Raw genomic sequence first — 5,109 nt, 5'->3', positions numbered from 1 at the left:
TAGAAGAGCAGCCGCCGCATCTATACATTATACAAGAGGATCGCAAGGGACCCCTGCGATCTGTCAATTAGTACAGGTAACTACTACTCCCATCATGGAACAGGGTGTTCCATGCTGGGAGTAGTAGTACTACCTAAAAAATATTTTTTTTTAAAGTGAAAAACACGCACACACTACATTTTTACTATTGTCGGCTACATTTTTAGTGCTTTACCCGCTCACATAAATTGATCCCTGTTTAAAAATGAATAAACATTTCATAATAAAAATGATACATTTCGTTAGATACAATTTTTTTCATCACTACTGTATCTTTTTTATTATGATTTTTTTATGATACCCTACGAAATTTTAATAAAAAAAGGTATCTCCATAATTTTATAGGATCGCTAAAGTCCAAAAAAAGAATAAAAAGATTTACCGAATGTTCTGGAAATAACGAATGTATTCGTTACTTTGCTATTCGTATTGTCGTGGCAATTCGGGAATGTTCAAAATATGTTTTCGTGCATTCGGATCGGTCCGAATGCACGAAAACGGTAAAATTCGGTAAATTAGACATTCGTGCCGAACCGAATTGCACATGTCTACCACAAGGTGAAGAGATTATGGTGCCCGTGCTTCAACTCAGTGAGCCTATCCTCCCAGTGAGCTTCGGCACCTCGGGGTCACCACTCCCCGAGGCACAAAAGTACCTCGGCTCTAGACCCTCTCAGCCTCATGGCGAGACCCGGAGGGAACAGGTCACATCGGGGCAGCCGTCGAGCTGATTCCTCAGAACCAGCCCCGGAAAGCCCTGGTACACCTGCATCCTTCATGCAGCACCCATCCCCACCAGCCCCATACCGGCGTCACCGTACACCGACATGAAAAACTGTTAAGAACAGATACTACACTTGATCTTAGCCAAAAGGCCGAGAAGCGAACAAACAGCAAGTTCCATGCACAAGCCTTTTTCTGATGAATGGGACTCATGCAGGGAACTTGCTAGGGGTCATACGGTTGCAAAGGATCAACTTTTGGGTACATGAACTGTCCCTTAAAGGGGTACTCCGCCTCTAGATATCTTATCCCCTATGTAAAGGATAGGGGATAAGATGTCTGATCAAGGGGATCCTGCTGCTGGGACCCCAGCAATCTCCATGCAGCAACCAAAATTCTAAATAGTATGTTTAGATCACTGGTTCCTGTGGTAAGATTCGTGACATCATGCCACACCTTCTTGTGACATCACACCACCTCCCATAGACATAAATGGAAAGGGCGTGGCGTGAGGTCATGACCCGCACCACGAGAACCCAGAGTTCTAAATATATTATTCAGAACGCCGGGTGCTGCATGAAGATCGCGGGGATCCCAGTGATCAGTCATCTTTTGTCCTATCTTTAAGGTAGGGGATAAGATATCTAGGGGCGGAGTACCACTTTAAGGAATTAGAGAGTGTAGGCATGCCTTACAAGCAAGTAGAAAAAGAACAGCTGGGAGAAATGACAGGACACGAAGCAATGTTTGGCTGGGACTGATTTTGGGTGTGTTCTGGCCAATTAAAGGAGAACTATGGCAAAAATTAACTTATCCCCTATCCATGGGTTATGGGATAAGTAGCTGATCGTGCGGGGTCCCCCTGCAATACCTGGGAAGAGACCCGTCGCTCAGTGAGAAGCGCTCGCTGCAGACGTCAAATCTCAATTTCCCTGGACCCCCTTCCTTCATGTCCACCACAGACGCCCCCAGACTGCTGTCTCTTACAGAGTTTTATGCCCAGAAATGGTTGGCTACTCACTTTGTCAGTAGATTCTCATCCTAAATATGAAGACAATCGGGGAAATGTACCTGTGGAGAGGAAATGTTGTCCAGTTGCTCTAAGCAACCAATCAGATCACTTCTTTTATTTTTCAGAGGTCTTCTCAAGAATGAAAGAAGCAATCTGATTGGTTGCTGTGGGCAACCTGATGAAAACATCTTTTTTTTCTTTAACAACTACAGTACTACAACTCCCATTGTAGTGTGTCTGTTCAACCTGTGCCTCCTCCGACCCTGACCTTTAGGGGGGCACAGACGGACCACACTGGGGGTTGTAGTACTTTCATTTTTACAGTTCCCCTATAACTCTGCAGCTTTGGTAGAAGTATGAGGCTCAGCCTTAGAGTCAGTGTATCTGGCTGCTCCGGTGTTCTTCTATTTTACAGCCTGGACCCTGTTCTCCTCCACACTGGTCCCTGTGGTCCGGTCAGATGGTTCTGGACTGGGGCTGAACGGTTGCTTGAGGGATTTAGTGGCACATTTTTTTGGGACTTCAGTTGTTGGATGACCTCTCTCTTCAGTGGCTGCTGATATTCGTAGTACAGAATTTACAGGTGTTACGTAAAAGGGGTACTCCAGGGGAAATTTTTTTTAATTTTTTTTTAAATCAACTGGTGCCAGAAAGTTAAACAGATTTGTAAATTACTTCTTAAAAATCTTAATCCTTACAGTACTTATCAGCTGCCGTATGCTATAGAGGAAGTTGTATAGTTCTTTTCGGTCTGACTACAGTGCTCTCTGTGAGTAGGAGCAAATCTCCATAGTAAACTTCTCCTACTCCAGACAGTTCCTGACATGGACAGAGGTGTCAGCAGAGAGCACTTCCTGTGGAACACAGCAGCTGTTGGGTGTGTCTGACTTCCAGAGTTTTCCAGAGAGAGAGGATTGTAGCAGTGTTTCCTACAGCCATTTCCCCAGGAGGGTGGCAGCTTCCTTGGGAGAGACTCCTGCTATGGAGCCCCAGACTTCCACCCCTCGAACTAGGCCGGCAGGGGGTGGGAGTGAGAGAGCTACGGCCGATTCCCAGGACAGGGTGAGAAGATCCAGCAGGCTCCGCAGTAATGTGGAGCCCACTCCCCCGTCCGTCGCTGGAAACCGCAAGGCGTCCGATAAGAAGTTTATGATTATGTCTTCGGGGACTGTGTCTGATATTATGGAACCCCAGCAATGAGGGGTGAAGGGTCCCAGGGAGTCGCTAGCTACTTTCGGTTCCCGCATGCAGACAAATCTAGTAGAATATGAGCAGCTGGGGAAAAAGCTGAAAATCATAAGGGAAGACCTGAGGTTTGCTCGCTACAAAACAGATAACTCTGCCAAGGCTATGAGGGCTAAGTTTGCTGCCAGGGTGTGTCAGCTGAAGGCAGAGGAGCAGAAGGTGGTGAGAGCCCGAATGCTGATTGTAGCGGGAGCGGCCATGTTTAAAGAAAAATTGAAGAATGAAGACCGCTATAAAACCATGCGGACCCCTGTGAAGGAGGAAGAGGATAGTCAGGGGGAGGAAGAGTGCTTGTGTGTCACGGAGGAGAAGATGGAGGAAGGTGGTGAGGGAGATGGCGGCAGTGAGGGTGATGAGAGTGAGGGGGATGTGTGATACCCTGTGTACCCCTAAGACCTCTGTCACCCCGAGTGCGGATTACATCAACCCTGCCCAAGTCGCCTTACCAGCCACCTCTGAGGAAAGTGACAGTAATGATGGCGGTGACAGTGGACTGGTCTGTGGGGGGCTCTTGCGGGCCATAGTGATGCAATAGTCACCCACCCATCTGGAAAATTTCAGTTTTGGCCAGGACCTGGGCCCTGAGGAGAGGAAGAGGAAGAAAAAGAAGAAGAAAAAAAAGGCTGAGGAGCAGATAAAGTTTGTTTTCTCTCCTATCCAGCAGTCTGGGCCACCTGAAATGTTGGTTCAGGCTGCTGGGCCCCCCACCCTGCCAGATCCCGCTTCTGCTGTGGAACGGGACCAGCACGGGGGGTACAGTGCTGCATCCAATATGGCCGCGGGTGCTACAGTCAAGCCTCCTGCTGGTAGGGAAGAGCAGAAAGGGCTAATAGTGGGCAATAGCTATGCGGCAGTTTGCAAGGGGAGCGGTTCCCCGAGTATTGTGAGCAATGTTACTAGCCCTGCGGGGCACTTCTCTGAGAGGGGGGGGAGTGTCCAGGCGCCTGAGGTGTGTGGTGAGATCTTCTGCTCGGGGGGCGGTCCCCTGGGCGCTGCTAGTAGTGTCGGTGCTGCGGGGCACTCCCCTGAGAGGGGGGGGAGCGTCCAGGTGTAAGAACCTGCTGCTGAGCCCGTGCGGTTGGGCGCAGTGTGTGGCGCAGGCACTGCAGGGATCTCCCCTGTGAGAGAGGGGAGTCCCTGCGCATCAGTGGCAGGAGGAGTGGTGGAGGTGCGCCTGGAGGGGCAGCCTCAGCTTCGGGAGGTGATGTCGGCGGTGACATCTCGAATAGAGGAGGAGTCAGGGTCGCCGACAATGGCAGCCGCCGGTGACCTGAAAATGTACAAAAAGGCCAAGCTAAAGCATGTCCAGGCTAGCCCAGAGGTAGTGGGTGAAGCAGCTGCTGATCCCAAAAATATTGTCAATAAAAGCAATGTTAATACAAGGTGTGTGAAAGATGGGAGAGGTAGTGCTGTGGATAAGAGGGGTGTATGTGGCAGTGGTAGTGGTGCAAATGGGAGGAGTGGTAGTGGTGCAGATGGGAGGAGTGGTAGTGGTGTAGATGGGAGGAGTGGTAGTGGTGTGAATGAGAGTGGTGATAGTGGAGTGAATGAGAGGAGTGGTAGTGGTGCAGATGGGAGGAGTGGTAGTGGAGTGATCGGGAGGAGTGGCAGTGAAGTGAATAAGAGTGGTGATAATGGAGTGAATAGGAGGGGTGGTAGTGGTGTGAATGAGAGGAGTGGTAGTGGTGCAGATGGGAGGAGTAGTGTTGCGAATGAGAGTAGTAGTAGTGGTGTGGATGGTAGGAATAAGAGTGGCTTTTGTGGCAGTACAGGTGGCCTAGGCGGGGATGTAGGGACGGTGTCTGGTCCGGCTGCCCCCCCCCCGGTCGTCAGGAGTTATGCAAGTGTGGCGGCTGGGGTTTCAGTAGGATCTTTACCTCCTGCATCTGGTGAAGGTCAGTTGCAACGGCGCCTCCTGGAGGCACTAAAGAGAGGAGAAAGGACGCTCCAGGTAGAGGGAAAGGAGATGGGCCTGTCTTTTTGGGTGGAGAGACATGGTCTGGGAGCGTTCCGAGAGAGGAATGGGGAGACCGTATGGTCCCTCCAGACACCCGGGCAGGAGGTAGGTTGCAGGAATGTGGCCCGTTTGG

At 50.0% G+C, this 5,109-nt stretch overlaps 1 pseudogene; it reads right to left on the bottom strand.

The window, feature by feature from the left end:
- Positions 1 to 788: 788 nt before the first annotated feature.
- Positions 789 to 926, bottom strand: LOC130302309 (U2 spliceosomal RNA; annotated as a pseudogene).
- Positions 927 to 5,109: the final 4,183 nt, after the last annotated feature.

The sequence above is a fragment of the Hyla sarda genome, unplaced genomic scaffold, assembly GCF_029499605.1.
Source record: "Hyla sarda isolate aHylSar1 unplaced genomic scaffold, aHylSar1.hap1 scaffold_1160, whole genome shotgun sequence".
NCBI classification, from domain to species: Eukaryota; Metazoa; Chordata; class Amphibia; order Anura; family Hylidae; genus Hyla; species Hyla sarda.
This window is presented reverse-complemented; position numbering and strand designations above follow the sequence as displayed.